This window comes from Panthera uncia, assembly GCF_023721935.1.
Source record: "Panthera uncia isolate 11264 chromosome C1 unlocalized genomic scaffold, Puncia_PCG_1.0 HiC_scaffold_4, whole genome shotgun sequence".
NCBI lineage: Eukaryota > Metazoa > Chordata > Mammalia > Carnivora > Felidae > Panthera > Panthera uncia.
The window spans coordinates 87,038,509-87,046,300 of record NW_026057585.1 but is presented as its reverse complement, the minus strand read 5'-3'; the positions used below and the strand labels follow the sequence as shown (position 1 = coordinate 87,046,300).

Genomic DNA, 7,792 nt, shown 5'->3' with positions numbered 1-7,792 from the left:
TTTGCTGTTCCTAAAACAGACCAAACTTGTTTCCACCCCAGGACCTTTGCACCTGCTGTTTCCTCTACCTGGATCTAGTCCAAGGGTGGCCTGTTCTCATCACGAAGGCCCCAGTTCAAGGGTTACCTCCTCAAAGAAGGCTTTTATGACCCCTCTCAAATGTTGCCCCCCGACATATTGCATTGTGTTTTTCATAGCACGATCAGAAGTGAACGTTTTATTTTTGGCCTGAAAACTCCATTGAGGGGGAGACTTTGTCTCTTTTGTTCATTTCTGTATGTTCAGTGTCTAGAGAAAGTACCTAGAAAATATTTGTGGATACCATAAATATTTTGCTGAAGGAACGAAGTTATTATTACTGTTTGGTGAGCATATTAACATGTCTGTGGTAGGCGAAGGCAAAAGAGGGGTTTCAAAACAGAATGACATCTCCCTTTTCTAAAATTTTATTTCAAAAAGCACACACACACACACTACACACTACACACCTAAATGAATATATACACATCTATAAGGGATTTATCAATTTTTTGTAAGTTTATTTATTAATTTATTTAATTTTCAGTAATCTCTACACCCAATGTGGGGCTCGAAATCATGACCCCAGGATCAGGAGTCGTGTGCTCTTTCAACTGAGCCAGCCAAGCGCCCCATGGGATACATCAAAATGTTGAGTTTTTTTGTTTACAGTCAAAATGATTTTATTTTAAAATTAGAAATAACCTACAAAACACTTTCTATTTTGAAAAAAAAAGTTAAAAACGTTTTTTAGGGGTGCCTGGGTAGGTCAGTCCATTAAGTGTCCAACTCTTGATTTCAGTTCAGGTCATCATCCCACGGTTGGTTCTTGAGTTTGACCTCCGCGTCGGGCTCTGGCCTGCTTGGGATTCTCTTTCTCTCTCCCTTTCTCTCTGCCCTTTCTGCTCTCTCAAAATAAATAAGTGAACTTTAGGGGCGCCTGGGTGGCTCAGTCGGTTAAGCGTCCAACTTCCGCTCAGGTCATGATCTCACGGTACATGGGTTTGAGCCCCGTGTCGGGCTCTGTGCTGACCGCTCGGAGCCTGGAGCCTGTTTTGGATTCTGTGTCTCCCTCTCTCTCCGCTCCTCCCATACTCACGCTCTGTCTCTCTCTCTCAAAAATAAATATTAAAAAAAAATTTTTAATAGACAAGAAAGCGATGTTGGTGAGATGTAGGGGCATGGGTTTGGGGGACAGATCGCCTAGGGCTTGAACCCTGCCTCCTAGCACTTTTAGCTGTGTAACAGGTTTCTTAGTTGCTCTGTGCCTCAGTTTCCTCATCTAGAAAATGGGAGAACTCACACCTACCTCTTATTGGGGTTGTGGAGATTAATGGGATCATCAGTGTGAACCTGCCAGTCCCAATACCTGGCTCTATTGAGAAGGTCTAGTTCTCTGGGGCCCAGTCCAGAAGCCATGATGGAGGCTTCCTCCTCCATAAAACAGGGAATAATCATAATATCTACTCCATTGGGTGGCTCTAGTGACCTTTTAAAAATGTTTATTTATTTGGGCACCTGAGTGGCTCAGTTGATTGAGTGTCCGACTTCGGCTCAGGTCATGATCTCACGGTCCGCGAGTTCGAGCCCCGCGTCCGGCTCTGTGCTGACAGCTCAGACCCTGGAGCCTGCTTCAGATTCTGTGTCTCCCTCTCTCTCTGACCCTCCCCCTCTCGTGCTCTGTCTCTCTCTCTGCCAAAAAATATTTATTTATAATAAATATTTATTTATTTTTGACAGAGAGAGAGCTAGCTGGGGAGGGGCAGAGGGAGAGAGAGAGAGAGAGAGAGAGAGAGAGAGAGAAAGAGAGAAAGAATCTTAAGCAGGCTGCATGCTCAGCATGGAGACGGACACGGAGTTCCATCCCATGACCCTGAGATCGTGACTTGAGCCGAAATCAAGAGTCAGACGCTTAACCGAATGAGCCCCCCAGGCGCCCCAGTTCTAGTGACTTAAGACAATAACGGATGCACAGTGCTCCACAGGGCGCATCCTTGGTGCTTAGTAAATGTTAGGCATCATCATCACCTCTGTGGTGCTAAGAAAAGGGTAGGAAGAGTAGAGGTTCTCCAGGGTCATTGCGTCCGGATTCTGGGGCAGGTTTTCCCAATCTCAGTCTCCTCATCTGAGAAATGGAATCATAATAGTACCAAATGGGAGAAAGTATGTAACGCCTTGGCACATTGCCCTGCAGTCAAGCCCTCAGTGCTACACCCTCCAACGCGTTTACCGAGTGCCCGCTGGGTCCTAAGCACCTGCCCCCGGGGGCAGGGGTTGGGCTGATTCTGTATCTGAGGGTCCTTGGCTGACAAACCACCTGATCCCTGGCTGTCAACGCTGTACAGTAGAACGACCTACTGTCCCCAGGAAAGCCAGCCGGGCAGGTGGAACGGCATCTGGCTCGGGGCTCGGGAATGAGCACGTCTTGATGATCCCGCGTTTGGCAGACAAGTTTAGAAAGCGGAGGCCCACCTTCGGGGCAGGGCCTGGCCTACGGCCCAGAGGAAGCCCTCGGTCTTGCCGGCGCCCTGAGCATTCCCTGCTCTGGGCCTCCACAGGGCTTTCTTTGTGCGGTGACGGCGCAGATGACTGCTTCTGGGCGGCACGTTAGCCGCCAAAGGGCTGCCCCCGACTTACCAGCTGGGGAGGCTCTGCTGGGCTGAGCCAGCCGCTGCCCCACAGCTCTGGACACTCCCCACCCTGCGCTGGCCAGCCCCCATGATGCCAGTGCGCTGGCCCAGAAGGCCTGGAGAGAGAGGAACCAGAGCCACGGTGGGGCTGGGAAGCCCCAGATCCCCTGAGGTCTCCAGGCTAAGAGTTTCAAGTTTGTCTGTTCCTCACAGCAACCCTTCCAGGCAGGGATTATTAGCTCCGCTTTGTAGATCGGAAACCGGCTCCCGAGAGGTTGATAATGGGTGGCCCGAGGGTCCCCAGCCCAGCTCAATCCCTTCTGGCTGCCCAGCGTGAGCCCCGCGGAGGTGTGGACAGAAGGGAACGAGTGACAGTGCTGAAGCCGCTGTTTGACGTCACTCAGCATTTAGCGAGCCCGGACTGCGTGACGGACTATGTGATGTGCGCAATGCGCATGCGTTGTCTCACTCGGTCCCGACCTCACGCCCTATTATTAGGCCTCTTGCAGACGCGCAAAACGGAGACCCATGAAGTTTATTTGCCCCAGAGCGCACAGCTGGTAAGTGGCAGAATCAGAGTTTGGACCCAAATTTCTCTGTCCCCCAAGCCAGGATCTTTCCTTTCCATTTCACACGCTCCTCTGTGTGGCACAGACCCCGGGAAAACGAGTTTCAGAGTCAGGGATGGTGGCGGCACTGATTGAGGATGGGAGAGAGGGGTTCGGGGAAGAGGGGAAGAATGAAGGCCAGAGGAAGCAAGACAAATGGAGGAATCACGACCCTGTGTTGATTAAGGCAGGTTGGTAACATTGCAAGCCTTTTTAAATCTCTTTAAAGTACAGGGGCGCCTGGGTGGTTCAGTCAGTTAAGCCTCTGACTTCCGCTCAGGTTGTGACTTCGAGCCCCTGCATCAGGCTCTGTGCTGACAGCTCAGCGCCTAGAGCCTGCTTCTCTCTGCCCCTGCCCCGCTTGTGCGCGCGCTCTCTCTTTCAAAGATAAATTAACATGAAAAAAAAAAAATTAAACGAAAACTCATTAAAGTGTAATATACCTGTAGTCAGAAAAAAGTAATAAACATTCCGGAAAAGTGTAGGAATCGTGAAGTTTCACACACCGAGCATTGCCATCAGCACCTCAGTGAGGAAGCAGGACCTCTCCAGCGACCCCCCCTCGTGCCCCCTGCACTGACCACTGTCCTGACTCCTCATCAGCGGGTCACGTCTGTTTTGTTTTGAATGAAATCACGCGCATTCTTCCGTGTCTGGTTTCTTTCATGCAACATCATGTTTGTGTCTAGCAACTGTATTCTTCAACATTTTCTTTGGAACATTTTCAAACATACAGCAAAGTTGAAAGACTTTTCCAGTGAACTCCCACAAATCTACTACCCAGGCCCTACTGTGAACATTTTATTACACTCGCTTTCCTTTCATATCAAGCCATCTCTCTATCCATTCATTACTATGTCTATTTTATTACGCATAGTAATTTGCAGTACATCGGTAAATTGCAGACATCGGTCCACTTCCCCTAAGTACGTCAGCTTGCATGTTATTAAGGGGTTTAATATTTGTTCACGTTGTCTGGTGCAAAATTCAGATACGACAAAATGCACACATCTTGAGCACACAGTAAATTGTGATAAACGCACGCACACGGGTCACCCCCAACCCTGTCAGGTTATAGAACATTCCCGTCACCCCCAAAACTTCCCTCGTGCCCCCTCCCAGTCAGTACTCCCTCACCCCGCGCCCGTGGGCAACTACTGTCCTGATATTTTTCTACGCTATATTAGTTTTGCCTGTTCTAGAACTTCACATAAATGGAATCATGCAACATTATACCCGTTTGTGTAAGGCGTCTTTCTCTCAGTGTAATGTTTTCGAGATTTATCCAGGTTGTTATACCTACTGGTAATTTGTTCTTTCTATACCACAGTTTATTTAACCCTTCTCCTAGTGATGGCCACCAGGGCTCCTTCTTCCGGAAAAGACGCTGTAAACACCCTTCTATAAGCCTCTTTGTGCAAGTACTCTTACTCGAGTAAGAGTACTGATAATACCTGCACTAAGGCGTGGAAGTCTTAAGTATTGGGTCACAGGGTAGGTATATGTTTTGTGTTACAGAAAACTGACGGGCTCTTTGCCAAAGTGGGTTTTATCAATTCATATTATCACCAGCGATGAATGAGAGACCCAGTTCCTTCACAGCCTTGTCAACATTTGGTGTTGGCGTCTCTTCACTGCTTCTGGCAGGTACTTTGCATTTCCATGAAAAGGCATCCCTCCCTTCAGGTGGATACAGCTCCTTGCCCAGGCTCACAGCCTAGCAAGCAGAGTACATGCTCTCTTGTGCAGACCACAACCTGCCCAACTGTACATGGCAACCCTGCTTCAGGTCTTCCCGTCCAATGAGAACAATGAATAAGAGCCAACCGTTGGAGCGCCATCTTTATTTTAAAGAAAAATAGCATTCACAGTGGTTGAGATTGGCCTCTGCAGTCAGTCCGGCTGGACTCACACCTCGGCCTTACCACACACCAGCCGGGTGATGATAGACAGATTACTTAACGTTTATAACTCGTTCTCTCTAACCTACTCACAGGTTTGTTGTGAAGATTAATGAGATGAGACACACGAGCTGCTTAGCACAGGGGCACCTAGGTCGTTCAGTCGGTTAAGCATCCGACTCTTGATTTCGGTTCAGGTCATGATCTCACGGTTGGTGAGTTCAAGCCCGCATCAGGCTCCGTGCTAATGGTACAGAACCTGCTTGGGCTTCTCTCTCTCTCTCTCTCTCTCTCTCTCTGCCCTTCCCCTGCTTGTGTGCACTCTCTCTCTCAAAATAAATTTAAATATCTGGGGGGGGGGGAGAATTTTCAATTAGCAACAATCGTGCCTCAGATAAACCTCATTGGCTACGACACTGCCACTGTGCAGTGCTGAAATTTAAAAATTAAGAAGAAAATATGCTCAGCACAGTGCCTGGCACCCAGGAGACACTAGCAAATGTTAGTTCTTTTGTTATTTTTACGTCCGATCCGAAAAGCTACGTCTGTGCTTATTGGACAAAAGTTAGAAAGTCAATAAAAGTAGAAAGAAGTTTGAAGTCATCACGATCTCGCCAGCAGCCAAAGATAACCAATATTAATGCTTGCTGCATTTTTTCTAGCACATCTTCTACAGAATCTTTTTAAACACACAGTTGGCATCATACTCTATCCGCAGCGTCATATCCTCTTTCTTAGAATTGACTCTTCGTCATTAGCGCCTTCCCCTGTCCTCGCGGATTCTTCGAAGATTCTGCTCTGAAAGGCTGAGTGACGCTCCAGCAAGAGTCGTGCCGCATCTGGAACGTGTATCCATGTGCAAAGAGATGCAACAGTGGGTTCAGGAGCAACCACCCTTAGACAACAGCCTTCATGTCCTTGACCACGTGTGGTGTTGCCTTAGGATGGTTTTAAAGCCGTCGATAAACGTTGCCGGATTGGAGCCACGATGCAAAAACACCCTTTTGCCTATGTCCAGACATAGCAGGATGAGACGGTAAAAAGTTGCGAAGAAAACAAGTGAGACAAGCCACGAATGCGAAAGAGAGCAAGCAAAAGCCCCTCCCTGGTCCCCTTTTCATCCCACTGGTAAACAGCAGTCACTTTGATGTACATGCTTCTGGCCCTTTCTTCCATAGGTACATAACCACAGACACACTGATCCAGGGCTAGCCAGGGGTCCGGGAGCCTGCCCAAACCTGGGTCCGGTCCTGACTGCCGTGCGTGACCGCGTGGGACCCCGGGCAAGTTACCTAGCCTTGCCACGTGCCCCGTTTTAGAAGGTCTCGGGCAGTTGTTTCTGCAGTGAGTTTTCTAATGTCTCCAGCACCTCCCCCCCCCACCCCCCCACCCATCCTCCGTCAACCTCCGAACGGATACGGAAGATTGGGTGAAAGCCCACTCCTGAAGCCGGGTGGGGGTCCCCTTTGCCCTTTGGACCAGACATTCCTGCTGAGCCGCTTCTCAAAGGCCCCTGGACCACAGGCAAGGTTGGCACCCCTGACGCTTGAAGCAGGGGGACGTGGATTCACCTGGGCAGATGGGGGATTGCACAAGTTGCCTACACGGATGCCTCCCGCCTGGCTCCTCAACGCTCACCCAGGTGGGTGTGGCTACGTGGGGACAGGTGGGACCTCACTTACCACTTGGGGGCCCCAATCATGGTCATCCTGTCCCCGTCAGGGAGCATGGAGAATGCCATCTAACACTTTCTCAAAAGTGACATCGCCTTCTCCAGCCCAGGGTGTTGTCAAGCTATGGCTGTGACCACGGGACGGGAGGGCATCTCACAGAACATTTAAATAAATGTGGAACAGGCCGCAGTGAGTGACCCCCCGCCCCCACCTTAGGCCTTCCCCAGGCATTGTCAGATGCGCCTTCTGTGTGCACCGCCCCCCGCCCCCACCCCCACCCCCTGCTTCTGTCTCACCTCTTGGAGCTGACCTCATTCAATCGCGTGGGGAAAATCAACTGTGCGATTAACAAAAATTGCAAGACACGCTCAGCTTTACCTGGAAACTCTCCAGAGAGCTGCTTCCTCCAGGAGCGGGGAACTGGGCCACATGTTCACTTTATTTACTTCCCTACACATATCTGGCCCACTTTGCACGGTGATTCATTTCAGGAGAGGTGGATCAGATAGGGCAGCACCCAACGCGGAAGCCGGCTGGGAACGGATGCTTGAGTCCCGGAATTGCCTTCCCGGTAACCTCGGAAGCGGGCTCTCCTCTTTCCCACTCACACTCGCCCTCTCTCCTACCTGACGAGGCTCCTCGCCAGAAATCCTGAGCCTTTTGCCCATTTGCCACAGGAAAAGGGGACTGGCCTTTCGGAGGGGCGGGTGACTCAGGTGGAGTCCCCAGGGAGACCCCGCGGGCTCAGAGTGCCACTGTGCAGCCCTAGCAGGTTGAGGACCTCCTGAGGACCCGGTTTCCTCATCTGCAAAATAAGATGCTTCCTCTCGGGGTGCTACCAGTTTCAGCGAAATCACATTGTGGGGAAGCTTGCCTCTGGGCCTTCACACAGGCTGTTCCTTCTTCCGGAGACACGGTTCTTGTCACTCCACCCCAGTCCCAGCCCCTCCGCCTGACGGACA

At 50.3% G+C, this 7,792-nt stretch overlaps 1 pseudogene; it reads right to left on the bottom strand.

The window, feature by feature from the left end:
• Positions 1 to 5,483: 5,483 nt before the first annotated feature.
• LOC125913871 (uncharacterized) lies at positions 5,484 to 5,591 on the bottom strand (annotated as a pseudogene).
• Positions 5,592 to 7,792: the final 2,201 nt, after the last annotated feature.